The sequence below is a fragment of the Camelus ferus genome, chromosome 2 (assembly GCF_009834535.1).
Source record: "Camelus ferus isolate YT-003-E chromosome 2, BCGSAC_Cfer_1.0, whole genome shotgun sequence".
Taxonomy (NCBI): domain Eukaryota; kingdom Metazoa; phylum Chordata; class Mammalia; order Artiodactyla; family Camelidae; genus Camelus; species Camelus ferus.
Window position 1 is genome coordinate 32,893,353 of NC_045697.1, and position 24,281 is coordinate 32,917,633.

Genomic DNA, 24,281 nt, shown 5'->3' on the forward strand with positions numbered 1-24,281 from the left:
ATTTATCAATGAAGAATTTAAAGATACTTAGGTTTGTCAAAAGATACTATAAAATAGTTGACATACAAGCTACAAATTAGGAAATTATTTCAATGCATATAGTCAAAATTGTACTGAACTAAAAATACACAAAAATTCACAAGTATATATAAAATTACCAAACCAACAGAAAAAATAAAGACATGAACAGGCATTTCTCACAAATAAAATTTTAATGACTAATCACAGGAAAACATGTCCCACTTCATTAGTAATCAGAAATATGCAATGAAGACTTCACTTAGTGATACTTTACTACTCTTATTTACATGAAAAAGGCTTATAGTACAAAGTGTTGACAAGAATATGGAACCTAAAGAACTCAGATAAATTTCTGGTGGAACTATTAATTTGTACAATCATTTTGAAATACAACTTAAAATGATATAGTAAAGTTGAAAGTATAAATATGTTATGACCTAACAGTTTCATTCCCAGTTGTATATATTACTACAACTCTTGAAAAATGTGCATTCAGAGAAATGCACATAATTCCTCATAGCATACCAGTAAAAAAAACTTGAAACAGACTAAGTGCCTTTTTACTGTATAATAGACAAATAAATTATGGTAAACTCACAAAATGGAATGCTGCAATCTGAGAATGAATAAACTACTGCTACATTGGGCAACACAGATAAATCTTACAAATATATAAACAAACAAAAATAAGGGTGGGTAAAGATTATTGTTTCTGCAGAGATCAAAACCAAGCAAAACTAACCATCATATTGTTAGACATTCTTAAATATAAGCTAAGCTATTTTCAAAATACAGAAATAATAAAAATTAAAGGTGTGAGGGCGGTGTTGTAAGATGTCAGAAGAGTATTGTCAGAGAGCAGCAGAGCATTTTCTTCAATGAAATGAGCAATTTGGGCAGAAGTTGCACAAGTATGGAAACTTGTGTTGCCCATAGCCACTACCTGCACCCAGATATTTAAACAGCCACATTTAAATGTTTATAAGCTACATGTATCTAGTGGTCATTATATTGAACAGATCTGATTACAGAACATTGTCATCATTGCAGGAAGTTGTATTAGACAACAATGTTTGCTGTAACTTACATGTCCATTAAATATATTTTTCTATATCCAGTATTGCACAAATCTTTTAAATATACTATCTTTTAGCTTAATAATTCATTTATTTGAATGTACTATGAAAAAATACTCTGAAATACAGATAAGTGTTTTTTGCACAAACATGATAATTGCAGTATTATTTAATTTTGAGAAAAGAAAAAAAGACCTAAGTATCTAACCAAAGACAATTTTGATTCCTTAAAAATCATTACTTGTAATAAATAAAAAGCTTTTTGAATGACTTGATAAAAGTTTTGAAATAAATGCTAAGTTAAAAGTAAGGATACAGCTATGTAAAAGATAAAACACATTGGGAGAAAAAACAACAAAAATTATACAAATAATAGCATGAAAACAAACATCATAAACCTTGTTCCAATTGCTTTACAGAAATTAAATCCTATATTCCTCACATGAACCCAATTTCATAGTTACTATTTATTCCCTTTTTCAGGTAAAGAAGGGAAGCAGATCAGTTATATAACTTGCCTAAAGTCACAAGCTAACGTGTTAGAGATGGGGTGCAAATTAAGGCATTTTGGCTAGCAACTTCAAGAGGTTAAAACTGATACTAAGATTTATTGTGATTTTACTTTACTTTCTACTTTGCCATTGTGTGTGTGTGTGTGCATGTGCGTGTAGTTTATGTAATCAACACAAATAATTCAGAAGTCTAGTAAGACTACAGAATAGTTGTAGTGTAGCAACTAAAGTGGAGACAATGGCCATATTAGAGGGACGATAAAGCACTGAGAATCCTGATGTAGAACTCAAGGCAATAAAACAATGTCACACAAACCCGGAGCCTGTGAGGGCAGCCTAGCAGGGAGGTTAATGATGGGAGATCGGTTTCGGCCTATCAGGCAAGCAATCCAAGCTGATAGAAAGACAAGGCACATTTTAAAGATACAGACATCGTTAAGTTATGAATCAGTGGCTGAAATGACAAATTTCATATATGATACATACGGAACCTTTGTTATGTCTTTGTACAAACAAGTGTACATAACAGAATAATTGCAACAGCAACAAAAATGACAATAAGAATTCTTTTAAGTGAAATAAGAATGTTGGAGTAAAGTAGCCATGATTTGTCACTGGAGATATTTCTCTTACTCTTCCAATTGCTGCTGTTTAACTGAAATATTACAGAATTCTGTTCTTACTAAAGAAGAAAAGTGTATGTTAGAGAACTAGGAATTATAATTTCAAACCTAAACAAAATAATTTAATAATTACCTGTAATGTATAATTCACATACATTTATTATTTTTTTGTTTCCCTTTTTAAAATTTTTTGTGAGTGCATATACATTTTCAAATGCTGCTTTTTACCTTCTAGTTCAAGAACCTGTGTTTTATCCTTTCTACACGGTTACAGTTAGTCACTCTGTATTCTTTTTTCTCTTTGAATTTTTATGGAAACAATATACTACTGAAAAGTGCAAAAATCATGTCAGCATAATTACAGTTCATAAATGGTGCATGCTATGTGACTACAAACCTGAGCAAAAAAAAAAAAAAAATCAGCATGTAAGGGACTCTCTCTCAGATACTACTCACCCTTCACTTACAGGTACTATCATAATATTCATCATATATATATTTTAAATTTATATGAATAGAATCATGTAGTATATACGTTTTTGTGTCTGACTAATTTTGTTTAATATACTGCTTGTTAACAATCAGTCATATTCTTGCTTATAACATCAGTTCATTTATTCTAATTTCTTTATAGACTTATATAGTGTGAATACACGACCATTTATCTATTCTAGCTTTGATGGTTATTTGGGTAGTATCCAATTTTTTACTATTACAAGGAACACTGTTATGAAAATTTATGAACATGATTCTGGAGACCAGATGTATGCATTTTGTTGAATATAATCTTGGAGTAGAATTCCATATTCATAGGATATGCATATGTTTAGCTTCAATAGATACTGACAGATACAGGTATCCAAAGGAATAATAATGGTTTAAATTCCCACCAGTAGTGAATGATAGTTGCAAATTGTCCACATTTTGCCAACTTGTGGTATTGCTTTGTGTTTTATTTTGCATTTTCCTAAACCCAATAAAGTTGAACACTTTTCAATATATTTATCATTCATTTGGATATTCTTGTTTAAAGAAATGCCTAATTAAGAGTTTTTCTTTTGCTTTTTCAATTAGATTTTTCAGTCTCTTTGATATTCTTTAGTAGCTATTTTATTTATGTGTTGGATATGTGTTCTTCATCAGCTGTATTAATACAAACATCTTCTACTTTGTATCTTGTTTTTTCACTGTCCTTGTGTTATCCTTTGATAAATATAAGTTCTTACTATAACTATAGTCTAATTTTAAAAAGAAATCTTGTCTTCTTCATGGTCAATAATTTGCCCTCATGAGTTTCTTCTAAAATTTTCCTGTTCCTCTATTCAAATTTAGATTTGAAATTCATCTGGAAGAAATTTTCTCTTATAATACAAGTCTTATTGATCACAAATACTCTTGGCTTTTATTCATTTGAAAATGTCTTTGTTTCACTTTCATTGTAAAAGACCATCTTTACTGGCTATAAACTTCTAGGTTTGCAGTTATATTCTCTCAACAATTTTATAATGCATTCCATGCTTTATGGCTTTCATAGTTTTTGGTGAAAAAAAATCATCCCTTACTCTTCTTATTTCTGCTCCCAGAATATATTGTCTTTTTCTCTGGCTACTTTTAAGATTTTCACTTTGCCCTTATTCTTCAGTAGTTCACCTAGAATATACCCAGATATGGTTTTCTTTGTATTAATTATGCATAAGCTTTGCTGAGCTTCCTAAATTTGTGATTTGGCGTCTTTTTTATGTTTTGAAAATTCTCAGACATTACAAGTTCAAATATTGCTTTTACCCCAATCTCTCCTTTGCTTCTGTAACTCTGGTTACCTGTTATATTGTCAGTGTGCCCTAATTTCTTCTTATGCACCCATTTTGTTTTTCTTTCTTATCTATTTCTGTGCTTCAATTTAGTATTTCCTATTAATGTGATTTCCAAGGTACTAAATCTGTATTTTATTGTGACTAATCTGTGTAATGGACACAAAAATACCAACTTATCCTTCAAGCAATGACTTGTTGCCCCATATGTCAACAGACAGCTTACTATCAGTGCCCTTAGGCTTGACTCAGCTGCAAAGCTCTGCCATGCCCAAGAGAACACTCCTCTTGGGGAAGCATACAATCAGTGTCTGATGCGGGAGGTATAATGGCCCAGGCCATGTTTTTCTGGCCTGCATGGGCAAGTTGCTTTCTCACCATTCACAATCCTGCTTCTCCCCCTCCATTTTACATGTGTGGATACCTAATAAATATTTGGTGTGCAAATGACCATCTCAGCATCTCCTTCTTGAGAAATCAATCTATGACCAGTGATACTGGGAGTGTTCAGAGAAAGCAGGTTATTAAGATGGTTTGGAGATGGATTACTTGCTGTTCAACCTGGCAATGAGGATTCCATTGATAGTAGTAGATGGAACATGGGAAGCCCCTGGAATAATAAAGCAGTCCCATTGTTAAAAACCACTGGTGGTGAATCAGGATGGCATACTCAGTAGTAGAGAATACATTAGTTGTTGTTACTTACTGGGAGTTTGAAAAATACACGGTGAATAATAATTATACAGATGGTGATTTTAGATGGATATTTCTAAACATTAATACTCTGGAAAAGATAATAAAATGGTAAGGAAACTAATAGATTATTGAGAGCTGAGTGTAAAAGCCAGAGGAACTTTCTAGCAAGTTGAAAAGAGGCTCTCATTTCTTACAATGGAGGAGGAAGAACTGAAGACTTATCCCAGGACTTAATAGAGTGATGGGATATGATAGAAGGTTAAACAAGATGGTCTCTCTCTATGGATCAAGGCTCAGTTTTGGAAGGAAAAAAAGTGAGGCAGGTGGGATGGGACATCTGGTAAATTTTATTGAATATTGTAATTCTCCCAGATCTCTTTTAATTTGATCCTGCTGAAGTGGCCCACTTCTTCCTATTAGGAGCGAGCACTGCCAGTTTTCTTGAAGACAGTGCAGAGGCCTCTCACCTGCACGATAACTTGTGCTTTTCTCAGGATATGTCCATCACTCCCCTTCCAGAAACTAACCTAACCTATAAATAGGGTTAATTCACAGCATAACTCAGCCAAGCTCATGCTGAACTTAATAAGAGGGGAAAAGAGATTACACCTCAAATGAGCTGAGGATTCGACCAGAATATGTTCTAGGGAACTGGGAAGGTCCTTAGTGTGTGAATAGATTCCAAAGGTTCCTGAACAAAGGAATAGAACCTAAGTTTGGATAAGGAAGAATTTATTGGTTTGGAAACACTTAATTGAGATATGTTTTAACACCATGGTAAGGACCTCAGAAGATGGTCCAAACCAGCTACTGAAATGGCTGGATCATAGAACCTAAAAAGAGAGATGACTCTGTTGAGCAAAAATGAAATGCCAGCACTGCTGTGGCAGACAGTGGACAAAGAGGTCAAAGGCTCTGGGAAGTAGGCACACTGGAGTATACATACAATATAGGCCAAAACACCCGATAGATTGTGTTCCTTACTGGATTAGTAAGGCTCAGAGGTTACACTTTACCAAGGCCATAAAGAATGTGCTGGTGAGAGGAGTATCAACATTTACTAAAACACTCAGTGATGAGTGACTGTTTTGAGGTCAGAGCTGAAGGAAAGATAAGCTGTTACATGACTAGGGTTACCGTCAGTAAGAGTAGTGACAGAGATGATAGGACCCTGAAAAACAGAGAACAGGTGGTGGCACCCAACTGCCGAGAACCAATATTCATGACTTACAGGATCAGATGGCATCTGAGGGAAACTGACCCACAGAGATGGTTAATACAAGGTAGTATCACAAAGGCCAGCCAATAAGGGTAGTGCTCAGCTTCTACCATCCAAGAATATCAAGGATAAAGGACTAAGGGCAGTTGTCCCCAGTTAGAAAGTCATATCCCTTGCCCATGTCCAGATCTGAGTCAGTTTTCAGTCTGGAAAATCCATGTGCTAAAGAAACTGGGATTTCCAGTAAGCATAGTGGACAACTTTTTACATGACTGTATGCAATGATCAAAATTCATAGATCACTGTGCCTGAAATCAGTGCATTGTATTGTGTATAAATTATATCACAATGCAACTTAAGAACACAGAAAATAATTCAAAGTATGCCCTACCCTCCTCCCACCATTCTTTTTAAACTCCTCCAGGGCTACACATTACTTTTAATGTATTCAACTGCTTTCTCTAGACTCTGCTTTACTCTTTTAGCCAATCTTGTGCCATTCTTCCCCTTGTGCTTTGGGTTACTGTCACTTTGGCTCTTCAAATAGCCTGACCTTCATTATAGGGTTTATGTACTTGCTAATTAACTACCACACATCTATAACATATCAATTTAATCATTGCAAATTTTGAAGTAACATTTTCTAAATTCTAAAATTTAAGTAAGTTTCTTTATTACTAGGTTTCAGTGAATCATTCATCTTTGATGCAGAGCATTTACCTCAGTATATACTTAAATATTCATAAGTACAATTATAGGATTGATACTTTTCTCCCCACAGTAATCCATCAAATTACTTAGAGCAGGGGTTCCATTTGCATTTCTACACCATTTGATCTCAAAGACTTAGCACAAAGTCTGGAATGTACCATCTGTTGAATAAATACATTTCAAATTATAGGATAAATAAATATGTTGGTCTCTGATTTTCTATCTTCATTCTTAAAATGTATTAGGGATTTTTCCTTTATGTATTCATTCCATTATGTGTATTTCCATGGGCATTTTAACAGTTAGTATCAAATTTGCTGGATACTCCTGTATCTTATTGTGTTAAACAGTCAGTAAAAATGATTTTTAAACTAAATTCCTTTACAATAATCATAAATACCCTTTTGCACTTATTCTACAAGAATTGTAGAGTCAAATGAAATGTTAACATGATGTCCTATATAATTTGAGTCTTAAAGTACTACCAAATATCAACTCTAAGTAGTTATCATTTAAAATATCTATTAAACTTTAGATGTGGAATAATTGACATTTAAAAATCTTTATGGAATTAGCTATGGCCAAACTACGTAGTTTGGGGAAAGAATTAGATGACTTAGATAAATGTGAAACACTAGTAAATAGCATTTCCTGCAAATAAGGCATTGTTTATGTTTTCAGACCCTTCACTTGGTTTAGTAGATTTCTCATCTTACATGTTTCTCACAACATAAAATCTAGATGGTTCAAACAGTCATCTGCTACATTCCATTAATTTTTTTAAGTCTACTGTTATCTCTACCCCTGCATATATGGGTGTGTTTCTATTGTAACAAATAAAATATTCTGATTTTCTTCTCATATGAACCTTAAATATTACCAAGTAAAGCAAGGCAGTTCATAAAAGGCAAAATGGAACTAAACATCACAGTGAACTAATGATTGGTTACCAAAATTTGAGTCTAGTAATTCAATTTTAACTTACTATGTTACTCACAGGTATTTAATTGCTAATAAATAAGACTAGAGATGTGTATGATATAAAATTTATGTTCATAGTGGTGAGATAAAACTAACTTCCTTTCAGAGTTTTAAATTTGGTTGCATCTACTTCTTTTATGGTGGTTATCATATAAATCAAATTGTATATGTGATGTCTATATAGAAGCCTCAAGGTGAAAGAAAAATAATATGTAACTGATAATTTCTGTCATCATCCCCTGGGAACATTGTCACTGTCTTATTTCCTGTGCTCACAGACTGAAAAAAAATAAACTCTAGATGTAGAATAAGCCTGAGAAGGAATGAATCTTTAACTTAGATGTTGAATATAAAAACTCCATTGAACAGATGACTATTGCCCTAAAGAAATAAGCAGGCATCTCTAACACATGGCAAGACCACTGATTCAATGTTTATTTAGAAATAAAATTAAATTACATGCCAATGTGTTTTCCAAGCACATGCAGATCTCTGGATTAATAGTTAGCATATCAAGTCTTTTATTTTTTTTTCTCATGGCTATTATTTAATACATTTAAAATTGTTGCCCTGAACTAGTAGATCCAATTGTTTATGATATAGTGATGAATTCAAATTAGTTGAGATAATAACTTTCTTATGGCAAGATGTCAGGGTAATTAAGTTCCCATATCCACATTACCACCAAGCTGTATTATACAATACTCATATATTTAAGAAGACCAAAGGACTGATTCTGGCAAACTTCCACATACACCCTTTATCTCAGAGAGCTAGATTTTTATTTCATGATTAAAGAAAACTTTGTTTTCTTTCTCATCTCTGTATTCCAAATGCTTTGCACAGTGGCTATCATAATATAATTTCAATAATTACTTGTTAAATTAATCCATAAAGATGAGTAAGGAGTGACATAATCAAAAGCGGGACTGAGTGAGAGATGATCACTGATTGAAGAAACGCAAAAGCTGCATTGGAAAATAACAAATGGTAAAGAAGGATTATAAAACTTAAAAAAAAATTTCTGCTTAAATTCCTCAAGCAGAAAAAGAGATTTACAGTGAGAGACGCCAAGGAAAAAAAAAAAAAAAACCCTCTCACAGGAATCATCCTAAATCAAGGGGAAAATGCTGGATTGTTCATTGAGCCTAGGATAGAGGTTCTAGTGTATCTAGACATGATACTGCAAGGTGAAAAGAAAACAGAAATGGGAAAATGTGGAGAGATTTAGGTTACAGTGTCTTGGATTAATGTATTACTCACTGTCTATTATTCTATTCATCCACCTGCCATCTTTCCATCTATCCAAGTAGCAATGTATGTAAAAATATTTAAAGAAAAAAACTCACAAATTATATAGTGTTTATCTCTGTGAGGTAAGATTAGGGTTATTATTTTATTTCACTATATTATTGAGCATTTTCCAAAGTATATAAAATTAAAGTGTCATGCTTTATAATCATACAGAAGTGCTCATGATTTTCTCAGATAAAAGAAATCAATAACTGTTATGTTTATAAAATAAGATTATTTCTGTGATGTAGACAAAAGTGAGCATGTGCTGTGGGGATAAACAACCCCCAGGAATAGTTGGCAAAAGAGTGATCAGAATCCTACAAAGTTAGACTAAAAAGTCACATTTGATTTTGTTATTACTAATGAATCAGCAGTGACATATTGTTTTCCAAGATAAGAACACAAACATTTTCTAAGGTAGGTAACCTGTCTGGAAAAAAGAGTGAGATATGAACAAAAGGACTAGTCATGTGCATACATAGCTCACAGGCAGAGTTTCGTATGGATAGATCCATTTAGAAATGTCTTCTTATTCAACAACTGTTTCACTAATTTAAACATTTTCAACCTGTGTTCGTGCCTCACGTGAAGAGGAGTAGTTTGGCTAAGTATGTTTGGTTTAGGGCCACTTACAAGGTTGCAACAGAGCTCCTGTCTGGGACTACAGTTTCTGAAAACTTGACTGGAACTGGAGAATGCATTCTCATCTCACTCACTTGTATGTTGGCAAGAGGCTCCAGTTACTCATCACATGAACCTTTTCATAAGTCTGATAGCAGCAACATGATAGCTAGATTCCCCCAGAGACAGTGCTCTAAGAGAGAAAACAAGAATGCATATAACAGAAAGAGCAGCCCAGTGCCTTTTATAACCTTATCTTGAAAGCGACATACCATCATTTATGCAAAATTCTATTGGTCACACAGGCCCACCCTGATGCAATGTGGGAAGGGATCACATAAAGTCTGAAATACACGATGTGCGGGTCACTGGGACTGTCTTGGCATGTCTACCTCACTGCTTAAGTGCTTGCACCCTCTGTCTCTGCTTATGTTAAAAGCCAAATTTAACTTAAAACACTAATAGTGTCTTAGCTTATAATTTTGTAAGACTGATAAGACTCATTTTATGGTGAGGATTTTGGATGTTTAAGTTACTTGGTGTCCCATGGTCAGCCATGCTGTCTTTCAGAACCAGTAGCATGTCAGGAGCTGTTTTTCAAAAGCTTTAATCTTTCCACAGCAGATGTAATGGACTTGCTTCAGAACCCCAACATTCTGGGTTATTATTCTCCCATGAATCTTGTCTCATAGTCCGTATAATATGCTTTCTCACCACTGATAGCACCAAAAGGGTTTGCCAGATTCAGTGGTCCAGAGTGCAGAGTTGCTTGCATCACAGCCTGGACCTGCCACAGAACCAACCTGCTCCAAGCTTCACACACAGCTCTTAGCCCTTTGTAACACCATTATGTGGGCCAGAACATTTTTCCTAGATGAGAAATATACTGTATCTAAAACTCAGAGTGGCCCACCAGGAATTGAGCTTTTGTCTTTGTGGTAGGAGACTTAAAGTGCAATAATTTGTCTTTTAATTTGGATAGGTCCCAGCATGCTGTTGACAACTTGTTCCCCAAATATTTTATGGCCATGACCTCTTCCATCATGGTTGTTTTGGGAAGAGAGGGAGACAATTTGTCTCTTTGGTTCATAGATTTCCAGATTGAAAGAAATATATTTGGGAGCTACCCTTAAAGAACAAAATCTGAGGAATTATATCTGCACCCAAACCTGAAGAGATTTTACACTTTGACCTGATTCTATAATGAGATGGAACTTCAGTGGTCTATGTGAATGAATAAATTAATCTTGCATGTGGGGAAGGACATGAATCTCCTTTGGGGGTCTGAGGGCATACTGTAGCAGTCAGGTTCCACTGTGGCCCTCAGTCATCCCTGCCTCTTGGTTTTACCTGTGTGTGACCCCTCCTCTCATTAAATAGGGCTAAGCTAAGTAATCACTAGGATATTGTGTAAATGATGGAGTGTGACTTCTGAGGCTCGGTCATGCGAGACACTGTTTTCTTCATCTTGCTCTGTTGAAATTAAGACCTCCTGCCAACAGCAGAGTTCAACTGAGGCCTTATGCTAACAGCTACGTGAGTGACCTTTGGTAGCGCACCCTCCAGCCCTAGTCGAGCCTGTAGATGACACTAGCTCTGGCTGACATACCAACTGAAACTTTTGAGAAGATCCTGAACAAGAACCATGTGGCTAAGCCACTCCTGAATTTCTGATCCACAGAAACTTGAAATTAATCAGTTTATTGTTTAAAGCTGCTAAGTTTGTTAAACATCAGTAATTAACTAATAGAAACACCTAAACCTAGCCTGGGAAGAAAATGAATAGACTTTGCAATAAAATGGACCATCTGTGATGTTTGGCAGCGTATCTAATTTGGAGATCTAGAGTTCAGCAAGGCTACTATAATACATGTCAATAAATATTGATCAAAGACTCTCCCAATAGGTTTATAAGGTATTTGATCTACTGCCATCATGGATATTAGTTAAATCAGAACCAGAGCTGAAATTTTTTTTTCTTGAGGAAGAGGTTTTTCCCCACATGAAATAGAGATAGGCAATACAGTTGCTTTTGACACAGCAGAATTTCTAGGGACTAATCATATGAGAACAAGTTGAATTTCAAAGGTTCCTTTTCTATTTTTAAGACAGAGGAAAAGGAAAGCCAATTCTCAAAACAGATTGATGGGAACAATATGGTGAGGTTTAGGCAAACAATTTTAACCATGTTAATAATGAATGTCTGTGTATATACAGTCCTGCTAGCAATACCATGTATGCTACTAAATTGCTGTGAATTTTTGCCCAGAATTCTCATAAGGAAAGTAGTTTGGAGACAGATAATTATGCAAATTGTCCCAAACTGCAAGGAATACTACTACAAGCTGTAATTGAGAATCATCAATCTTTTTAAGTTTTATGCAGACAGATATCTGAAGGTGAGCTCAAAATCTGCAAAATTCCTCCAAAGGTTAATTCTGCCCAAACCTCCTAGGTTTTTTTTTCCTTGCAGAATGACACAGATCTTAACAAAAATTACTTTAGTTTGTTTATTTGAAGACAAAAGAAGTGATACAACTAAAATTCAATTTAAAGTATCTTGGAAAGGATCAGAGTTTTTTAAATAAGTATTTTATAACCAGGGCCAGAAAACAGTGAAGACTCGCCTGTTGTTTGCTTATATATGTACAACTAAAGGTAAACTTTTCTTTCCCTCGTTTTCACTCAAACAATAAAGCCTGAGGAAAGAACATATATTGCCTATATTCTGTATATTCCCAAGTGATGAGCTAGCCCACCTGTGTGCAAGCCCTTCCATTTCTAGCTCACACTGAGGATTTAAGAAGGCTGTAGTTAAGAGAGAAGAATTTCTTTGGGAAGGGTTGTTTGTTGGACTGTGATCTTTTGCCTATCTCAAACATACAGGAGTGAAGAGGGGCACTTTCTCCTTCAGTCAGTATAAAAATGAAATTCATAACAGTCACTTAGCTTATTATGTCCTGTAACATATTTTGAGTTTGTCCCATGCCTGAGAAATATGAAGGCTAAGAGCTGCAGGCTTGGTGGAAAAGTGGAAAGAAATGGCTCTGCTGGGAGCTAGGTGTGCTTTCTTCCACTGATGAGAGGTGCCTTTTCACTTGTATACTGTGTGTCACAGAAGCCTCACTGGGGCCTTTTGAGATTAAGTCCAGCCATAGTATGCCTTGCATAAGGGACCTCGGCAATAAGATGCCAATTTGGGGTCACTGTATGCATTCGGGTGTGGGGGTGAGTTGGGGAAGAGGTAAATGGCCAGCCAGAGAAGAGACACTGACCTGTCAAAGGGATCTACAAATAGAGGCACCTGGGGAAACTCTCTCTGAGGAAACCATAAAAAATTCCAGTTAATAAAAGACAGATCCACACGGAGATTCTGCCCTACCTGAAAGACATCTGAGCCAGATTATTTTGTGCTAGTTAAGACTTTCGTTTCCCTCTTCTCTATATCCTCAGTTCTAATCCTGGATATATAAGATACTGTTTGGCAAGAGGGGACGAGTAGGAGATAACTAAGAATCACTGAGAAGTCAACCACAGTCCCCTTCCCCACCATAGTTTGCACAGCCTGAAGGAATGTCAAACTGGCAGGAGGGAAAAGCTTTAATGTTAAATGAAGTTGAGTGTTGAGATGATTAAGCTGGTTTGGATATTTCCATTGTATTATCTAAGACTGAAAAAAAAAAGTCATAATCACCTGTATAACCAAATATCAGAAATTAAATAGCACAGTGAGTGCGTTGAAGATATATGAGGCAGAGTGGGAAAAATAAAGTTATTTTCTGATTCTTCCTTATTGAGTTCTCATTACACAGAAAAAAATAATTAGCCAGTACCAGAGACATAGTAAGTGCTCAAGAAGGCAAAACTTTACGATTAGTTGTTAGTTATCCTACTGCATATCTTTGTGGATATACAATTTCAACATATAAAAACAAAATCTACTTTTCTCTCCCAAGGATGACATACATATTGGCATCAAAATGACCATGGAAAAATGTCCATGTTTTATACATTCTAAAATGCATTTTTCCTGTTTAAATGTATTTTTGTTCAAAAGGAAAAGTCATTTTTTGTGGGGATGGGGTTGGATTTGTTTCACAAAGTAAGCATTAAATTTTTCATGGGTGAAAAAGTTATAATTCATTGTAAAATTTGCTGATAGTTTGTTTATTTACAGTAAATATAATGCAACAAAATGCAGTATATGCAAAATGTCTGTAGGCACTGAGAGAAAGGTACTGTAGCTCCTGGTGAAAATCCTATGTATAATTGTCCAGGCCCGACCATGAACAATTCCATGTTATTGCCTAGCAGGTCTCATGGGGGAAGATGACTGTCCACACACTGCCCTTGGCACATAGCCAGGATACTGCCGCCTCTGGAGGGAGTTTCAGTCAAGGACTCGGGCCTGCCAAGACCAGCCAAGCTCCTGTGTATATTTGCACTTCCAGTACAGGCACCTTCCTTGTGAGGCCTTTTTTTTTTTTTTTTTTTTTTTTTTTTTAATCAGGGGACCTTGGCTAAGACACTTTTCTCCAACTCTGCTTTTCTAGAGCTAGTCCTTCCCCCTCTCCATCCTCTGGCTCCTCAGGTCCATAAGGAGGCTTTACAAGCATCTTTGTTCAGTGCTTCTCAGCAGTGAGAAGATTACTCCAGCCGCCGCTGATCCTCTCCCATAACCATTTTGTGGGGGGAAGTGAAACCCTGCGGAGCTGGTGCCTTTCTTTTTGGCCTCTTGCTTACACTGTCCCAGCAAATGAATAAAGGCTTGATCACAACTTTCAATTTAGTTCATTGTTCTAACTGACCACCTCCACACCTGGCAAGCTCAACAGGTGAAGCTTTCATTAGATTCTCAAAGGGGGCTGTTTCCCCCAAAATGTTAAAGGATCTTGCTTGGTGAGTTTCAGTCCATGTAGGAGTTTAGCTTTGTGACCAAGAATAAGAATGGATTTGATTAAGTCTCTCTCAACCATGATGCAATATATTTCTCAACTGTTTGTTGAAAGAGTCAAGGAGGCCACTGACATAATGAAGCAGATTAAGAAGCATAAATAATAAAAACTATGTTTCATGTGGCAGTAAATATGTACAAAGCCCTGTACACATTTTTATCTTATTTAAGCAATAAAACAGACCTTAGAAGTAAATGCTATTATCCTCACTTTATTTAAAAAAAAAAACCTAAAAACAAAGAATGATTAAGAAAACTTAACAATATTATACAACCAATATGATGTTTGACTCCAAAGTCTGTTTTCTTGACCACACTATTACCTTCTATAGTGGAAATAAAACTTTCCTCATTCTTAGATCCTTAAAAAATTTTCCATAAGACCTAACTCAGTCAGAATATATCATTTATCTTATAATTTTTTAAGCACACAGGAAATAATAAAAACTAACCTAGGTTCAAGTATTCCTTACAGCTTTTGTTTCCTTAATTATCACCCACTCAACTGCCTTCATCCTGTAAGCTTTTACCCACTTTTATGCTACACTTGATCATCAGCTTCAACATTCCTCTACATTTTTATAGACATGTCGTATTTTCTAGGGAAGTGGGTCACTTTTCTTGCTTATTAAATCTGACAATTTGTTTTTCTGATACCAAATAATATTGTATACCCTATAAGATATCAATTACTTTCAAAATCACAGAGTTCTGTATTTCCATTCCCACATCCTGCTGTAACCACATAATAATCAATTTGTACAACACATTGATGTACACCATAAATCATCACTTTTTGAAAGTGGCACATCTTCTGCTGTATTCCATTATACTCCCTCTTCCCAATAATTTTTAAAACTGTAAAATTTTGGATATATGACTGCAAATATAAATCACCAATAACTGCAGAAAGAAGTGGTATCTTGGTTTAATACATAAAACTGGGCTTTGGGATCAAACAGCGGTGCTAATCTTAACTCCAGCCTTGAAAAGCTACATGATTTTGGAGAGGTATTTGCTTCTCTGAGTCTGTCTCCTCACTGTGAAAGAAGGATTACTCTCACTTTGCAGTTATATGAAAAAATCTGGATAATGTACCAAAAATGCTTGGCTTACTGCTTGGCAGCTAATAATACAAAGATCAAACCATTTTGATAGCTAGGCTTGTGTTAAGAACTTTATAGTTTTTGTCTGGTTTGATTTAACCCTCACCAGAACATTATGATGCACAGACTTATTGCAACAAGAGCTATCTTTCCCATTTCTTCATTTTCTGAAGAAAATCATATGCATACTCCATTTCTGGTGTTTTTGTTGATAGCCATGCTATGGACTGAATTGGGCCCCTGATAAAATTCATATATTAAAACCCTAACTCGCAATGTAACTGTATTTAGAGATGGGACCTTTGAGAAATAATTAAGGTCAGATGAGGTCACAAGGGTAGAGTCCTCATGATGGCATTAGTGGCTTTATGAGAAGAGAGAAAGACTGCACTCTCTTTCCCATTGAAGACACAGAGAGAAGGTGGCTGTCTACAAACTGCAAAGAGGGCCTTTACCAGGTCCAATCTGCTGGCACCTTGATCTTGGACTTCAAGATATTGATCTTAGTGTCCAGAACTCTGAGAAGTAAATGTCTTGTTTAAGCCACCCAGTCAGGTGTTTTGTTATAGCAGCCTAAGTAGATTAGCACAAGCTGAGATGCAGTATCTTATATATCACTGTTATTTAAACTAATAATCACTATCTGATTGCATGTGTTTATTCCAGCAATTGAATTTCACTTATCGAATTATATGTATTTTTCAGCACCTACATCAAATAACCATTTCCTTTTTCTCTCATGCATTGTTCTTTCTTAACATTGCCGTCTGAAAAATAATCCCCATATTCTTTCTTCTTTTCTTAAAAGAGACAGTGTATCCTTGTGGACAGAGACTATTTGTTTTCCAGTCTGTAATCTTGTGTAACCTATAGCAGAAACTCACTGAATACTTCATTGAACTAATGCAATAATGTAATGGAAGGAGATTAAGTTTTGTTCTATATACTTTGAACTATTTGGTTACATTGATAAGGAGAAGCATGTATTTATTGGCAAAAAATCTCATAACAAATACTTCATGTAGTTTGATCTCATTCACATATATATTCATAGGTATATATAGAGAGAAATATGTATAAATACATCCATATTCATATACATTTATATAGATATATGCAGAAATATAATATGGACATACTAAAACGTCAAATATAGCACCCTGAATGTAAGTTTGAGTGTGACTTTTTCTCCTACATATTATGTATATTTTTTTCCGAAATGTACTACTTTCAACTCTGTAACAAAATATTAAAATTCAGATTATTTTTAAAAAATATTAAGTCACTATTTTAATGAAGCTATAAAAAATAATAAAGCAATTAGATACATAGAATTTCAATTCCATGAAGTGAAAAAAATTCAGATTCCATGTCAGGCCAACTGCCAAATTCAATGACACTTTCTGAGTCAAGGTTATTTTAGTCATATTTTGTCAAGTTTGGTAGAAATAAAAACTGAATGAAGCACGTTGAGGAGGTTTAAATTGCTTTGAGTTTTTATACACCAATAAAACTATAAGTGATCTCTCATCATGTTCTACTTTTTAAAAAATAAAGGAGAGATAAATAATTTGTATATCTAGGCCACACTTTAGGTTAGAAAAAGCAAAACACACTTGTTTTTGAGAATTATTTCTAGAGAATACAATTTGAGGTCAGTGCCCTAAATGTTAGTTTAAATTATTTAGGCCTTTAAAAATGTATTTTCTGTAGATATGTATTACTTAAACCAATAATTTAAAATCTGGGCAGTTAATTTAAAACCAAAATAAGGGATTTTTAAAAAGTTCAATAATTAGCATACATATTCTGTTTTTACAATATAATATCATTTTAAAAGATGTATAAATAAATAAAAATGTCAATATTTATCATTCTTTGAGAATAATGTAACCTATAATGAAAAACAATATGAAAATGAATATATGTATGTATATGTATGACTGAAACACTATGCTATACACCAGAAATTGACATATTGTAACTAACTATGCTTCAATAGAAATAGAAATATATTAATTCATTAGTTTAAAGATACAGTATGGTATTTGGCTAAGAACACAAAATCTAACAGAAGTCTACCTAACAACAAATGTGAAATCAAGTACTTGTTGACTGTGTGATAGAACAAATTTTTTCCTCAACTTTTATTGTTTTTGTTTGTTTTATTGAACAAGTTATTTAATTTGTCGTTAACTCAGTTTCCTCATCTGTGAAGTGGAGATGATAATGATATTTAGCTCTTGGGTTAGTTTAGATGACTAATTAATTTAAATGTGAAAGCATTTAGAATAGTAGCTCCTATGTACTGTGTGACCTGTATGTTTATCAGCTATCTTTGCTATTATCAATCCATCACTGTTTAAATCTGGGGTTAAACATCTCATCATTCTCGATTTTTGTGATTTTCAGAATCTTCATGCTAATTATGGCAGACATGTCCTGTTCTGGTTATTTTCTCTGGGCTTTCCTATGAAGATTTGGTGTGAATAACTCATGCATGTGGTACTGAATTGAGATTTATGACACACTGAACCTTGTCAACCTCATTTGAATCTTATCAGTTCTTCTGTCTTTAAATATTGGTACTTAAAATGGGTGGCTGACTAGTCAAAATTATCTGTATTTTATTTTTCTTGTAACTGGTTACAAATGAACTATGCAGCCTTAAAGATAATAATGCCAGCTTAACATCTCTTTCTGTGATGATTCTCTTCATTCCTCTTCAGTGTGGTGAGGAATACTAAAAAGCTTTTCTCTGATAACTTCTCCCAGTTCTTTAGTCTCTCTTTACCGATCTGTAATTTATTCAGCTATTCTGCTTTATTCTATTCAAAGCATTCTATAGCATCAAGTAACTTGGGGTAGTGGGACAGAGGCACCGCAAATGGTTCCATAATACCCACAAACACATCGAGCCTTGACGTTTACTCTTCTCTGAACACAACATTCACTTTTCCATGTTGTTCTTTCAGAATGTTCTGACTCTTCATACATCCCTTGCTGACTTTTTTTCCCAACAAACACTATCCATTTGGTAAGATTACATGTTGTTTCAACTTCTCTAATGAAGCTTTTCTACTTCTCTTAGCATTGTTTGCCTTTTTAAAATTCCTGTTTTAGTCTTTGGTCCATAACCTTATTTTAACACATAAATATTTTGTATAATTACAATTATAACTAGATATGTTTTAACAACTGTCCAGTCTCACCCAGGTACACTCGTTGGGTTACACAGATGTTCTTATCCTCCACTCGCTCTGTGAGTGTCAGAGAATTCTGTAGTAGTTTACTAGTTTCCTGGAAGTTTGGTTGGAAAGATTGACTGAATGGAAGAGTTCAACTAGACTGGCATTACTTTCAGAGTTGCTTTTTTTGCTCATTCTATAGAGTAAGAGTTGCCTTACCTTATGTACAAGCGCAGTGTTCATGTAAATGGTGTATGGATGTTAATGCAACTTCAACAAGACTTCTTGACTCTGGTCCCAGACAACTTAGTCATCTGTTCCCTCAAGACTCTGTATCTCCAGCCTCTCCAATTCACTTCTTGAGTTTTGTCCCATTTTGCCCCCTGTCTTTCAGCCCAGATGTTGCATATTTATTTTCTAGGAAGTCTAGAACTGTATGCATTCTTGTCATAGCCCTGATTCACTTGGACGTTCCTTTACTGTCCTGAAGAGCTCATACTGGAAGTAAAATACAAACAAATTAAAACTGAATATTGTCCTTGTCCTTTTTAGAATCCCCTATCAAAATGTTAATTTTCCTCAAGGAATAATGGATAACTGTGAATAACTGGAGAACAGCCAAATGGCTGAAAAATGAGGAAGAAAAGTTCAATGATTAATATGACTAAGTATTACCTGCTATACAGTGTTTTATGTATCTACCATCATGCCTGCACTGTGAACCTTCCAAGTCAGAAGCTGTGTCATATTCATGCAGCACAATGCCTGGCCGGCTCAGCGAAGACAAAACGATACCTGCATTCAGTGAATAAAGTTGATCTGTGTTTCTCTAATTTTATACTTAAGTATGTATCCTTTTTCAATTTGAACTTTAAAACATTTTTTAAACCTTTTAGAAATAAATAGAGCCCAATTGTGTATGTAATAGCTTACCTTGTATCCTTATGACTCAAGCACAAGGGGCATCTTCATCAAACTCTATAATAAATGAAGCTTGGTAGAAAAGCCATTGTGTGCTCTCCTCTCCTGCATTTGCAAGCAGCCAAAAGCTTTAATTAGTCGAACATTTGGCAGCTGTTCTTCTCCATGTTGCTCTTCTTTGTGAAGTCTGATTGTCTTGTCCTCTCGTGCTTAGCTGACAGTGACATGGTCATTGTGTCACTGAGTGCACACAGAGCTTCCACTTCTCCCACTGGAGACTTCTGCTCATAATTTACTCATCATTTGTCTTCCTTCATGTTCTTTCTCTCTCTGTCTCTGTCTCTGTCTCTCGGTCTCTCTCACTCTCTCTTTAAACACACATGTCCTGTTAGTTCTGTTTCTATAGAGAACTCTAATACAGGAATAAAATAATCATTATAATGTAGAGAAACAACTGTGCTTTATCAGTATTATGTATTTTGACTGATCTCTCAGCATATCTGAAATCATAGGATCTTGGAATGGGAGAGAAACTTTGAGCTAATTTGGCCAAAATCTCCACCTACATGTTGTTATAAAGTATAATAACAGAACCCAAATGATTCACATGTATAATCTTCCAAAATCCAATATAATATTATCTAATTTTATATATAACAGTATGAGGCTCAGAGAAGTAAATGACTCCTCCAGGACGACCTGGGTGGTAGTCACTGAGCCTCTGAATTCAGTACCATTTGAATTCAAAGTCCATTGCATTTCTATTAGGTTAGACGGGTTTTCTTTAATGCCGCTTGCAAATACTTAGACATTTTTGGTAATGCAAAGGCCATTAACTGAAAACTGTATATATTTTAACATCTCTGTTAGGAAGGGCTTCCATGTTTTGAATGGGATCTTACCATGTGTCTTGCCTTCTAGACCTACGTTTTCATGTCGGCTCTTCAAACACTTGAAGCTAGCTATTTGATCCAAAATGTTTTCTCTCTCTCTTTCTCTCCCTCTCTCTCTCTCTTTTAAATGTTTGCCATGGGAATTATTCCTTCTCTCATTATTGTTTCTTACTGATGTTCTCTGGCTAAGCTGTTCATTGGTCTGTGGCTTCTTGTTTCTAGGACCAGTGTTAAGAGGGAACGCTTTGCAGCAGCTTTGCACTGACTGAGGAAAGCTACTTAGGGGTTTCTAGTGCTTAGCTTGAAGAAAATGAAGAACAAGCTCAAGTCACCATCAAATGTTCCAGGACAGGTAGTTTTTGGAGACCAGTTCTACCAAATGGTCAGGGCAAACTCATCACCATCTTATATCAACTCTTCCAAACATATGAAAAGACGCGCAATTGTTCAACTCATTCTCCCAGGCTAGCTATCTTTCAAAAAATATATGTGTATATATATACATGACTGGGGCATTATGCTGCACATCAGAAATTGATATATTGTAACTGACTGTACGTCAATAAAAATAATAAATTAAAAAAAGAGAATGAAGAACAATACATTTGATCATTGCCTTTCAAAAAAAAAGGTACAGGGGAAATGTATTGCATTCAGGTTTTTCTGTTTCATTAAAAAAGGAGAGTCTAATGACTAGGGGAAGACTATGAGAATTTAACATGTATGACTACATTATAACAATAATTTAAAATGTATAAAATAAAAAATAAGTCCTAAAATGTACTTGTTATTTTCCATTCAAGGCAAAATTTCACTTTAATTTCTTGCATAGAAAGAAAAGGACTATAAAATGTATTTTATAGTCCTTTTTTTCTTATAATCAATTTTATTGAGATAAATATAAGTTAAGATAAATAAGTTATATAACTTTTGCTGGAAAGTTTGTCAAATGTATACACTGGTATCATGATTACCTCAGTCGAGATAAAAACAAAGTTACCTCATGACTCTCTGCAGACAGTCTTACTCAGCCCTCTGCTCTTAGTAACTATTAATCTGATTTCTATCATTATAGATTAAGCAGTTCTAAATATTCATATAAACGGAACCATACAGTATGCCCTCTTTTGAGTCTGTCTCCTTTCAATCATCATAATGAAGGTGAGATTCATTCTTGTGCACATTCTTTCTTATTACTGAGCAGTATTCTTTTGTGTGAATTAGCCACATGTATTTATTCACACAATAAATGAAATTTGAATTGTTTCCAGCTTTAGAATATTGTGAATAAAATTGTTATAAATATTCAGGTACTAGAGTTTTTGTAGACATATGTTTATAAGTCTCTTAAGTATATACTTGGCAGTGAAATGGCTGAGTTTATATGATTACTGCTTGATTAACTTTATAATAAACTTTCAAACTGGGTTTCAAAGTAGTTGTATCATTTCACACCCCCATCAGCGATATAGGACAGACCAAATTGTTCCATTTCCTTGCCAATTATTTTTGTTTTAGCAATTTTAATCTGTGTGAAACAGATTGCACTATGTTTTAATTTCATTTTTCTTATCTCTAATGGTTTTTAAAACCATTTTATTAAGGTGTGATTGACATTCAAAAAGCTGTGTATATTTCATGTACACAACTTGATGAATTTGGAGATAGGTATACATCTGTGAAACTATTACCACAACCTATGCCATAAACATATTCATCACCTTTTATCTTCTTTATTATTATCAATATTAATATTATTATTAGCAATAGGAACACTTAAGTTCTACCCTCCTAGCAAAATTTTAAGTGTACAGTACAATATTACTAACTATATGACATAAGGTGTGAAATAAACCTCTAGGATTTTTTAATCTTGCATAACTGAAACTTTGAAACTTCTGAACATTTTTTCATCTTATTGGCCATTGATTTATCTTCTTGTGTCAACTGTCTATAGAAGTCATTAGTCTGGTATTTACTGGGTTGTTTGTCATTTTATTAATAATCTGTAGGAGTCTGTTGTATATTATAGACGTATGTCCTCTGGTACTTGCATTCTTAGTATTTCCTCATTTGTACTTTACATTTATATTCTATTGAAAAGAGAAAAATAATAATTTTTACAAAGTCTAATTCATCATTTAGTTTTGATAGTTTTTTGTGATAAGAATTATTTTTCTACCCCAATTTTTAAAAATATTTTCTCATGTTTTTTTTCTAGAAGTATTTTGAATTTCATTTTTATATTTGGGTTTATTTATGATCAATTTAGAGTCAATTTTTGAGTATGGTATGAAGTTGGGATTGAGATTCTTTTACCATTGTTATGGACATCTGATTCTTTTATAACTGTTTGTTGGAAAGAGTATCCTTTCTCCTCTGAACTTCCTTAGCAGCTTTTTGGAAAATCAATTCTCCATAGACCTGTGATTCTCTTTCAAGGCACACTATTCTGTTCCATTGACCTTTATCTCCTTTTACCATTATATCTCTGTCTTGATATCTGTAGCTTTATAGTTTTGAAATTAAGTTGTGTAAATCTTTTGACTTTGCTCTTTTCAAGGTCATTTTGGCTCTTTCGGGTCCATTGGATTTTCATACGAATTTTCAGTACCAAGCTAACAATTTATCCTAAAATATCTTGCTATGTTTCTTTAGAATTTATAGACGACTTTGTGGAGAATTTATATCTTAAAACTATTTAGTTTTCCAATTTATGAACATAGTATAATAATATTCAGTATCTTAACCTTCATATGATGCTAGTTGATACTTTAATAGATGTTCTATACAAACTTGAGGAGGTTACATTTTACTCTAATTTTCTCAGTGATGTTGTCATGAATATTCAATTCATGTTGAATTATTTGTCATCCACTAAGATAATAATATGTTCTTATCTCTCTTGTTTTGTTAAAATGCTGAAATACAGTTGCTTAATTTTCAAAATTTTCACCAACTATTTTTCCTGGGATGAAACTCAGTGGGTCATAATATCAGTTTCATGTGTTGTTGGACTTGAATAAAATTTTGTTGAGGATTCGGCATCTAAATTCTATAGCTATATAGGTCTCTATTTAACTTTTGTAATACGTGTATCAATCTTTTAGTATCAGACTTATGCTGACTTCACAATGAATTAGAGAATATCCCTCCTCTGTTTTATGAAAGAGTTTGAGTAAAAGTTTACCTAAATTTTTCCTAAATTTTCTTCAGTATTCATCAGTGAAAATATTTGTGCCATATATTTTCCTCATATGGAGGTTTTATTTTCTCATTTAAATAAAAATTCTATTTCTTTAACATATATATGTCTATTCATTTTTAAAATTCATTTTTGGATTATGCTTGCTAAATGTGTTTTTTAAAAAGAAATGTGTCCATTTCAATTAAGTTGTTGAACATATTTTTATAAATTGTTCATTATAATCCCCTAATTTTCATAGCATCTATGGTGATCATCACTATTCCATTCCTGACATTGGTAATATGTGTTTTTTTTTTCCCATCCATTTTTTTGATTATAATCTGTAAAGATGTATCAAGTTTATTGATTTTTTTTTCAGAAAAAAAACCAGCTTTGGATTATAACATTTTTATAACTGTCTTTTTTTTATTATTATTTCATTGATTTCTGCCCCTCTCATTATTA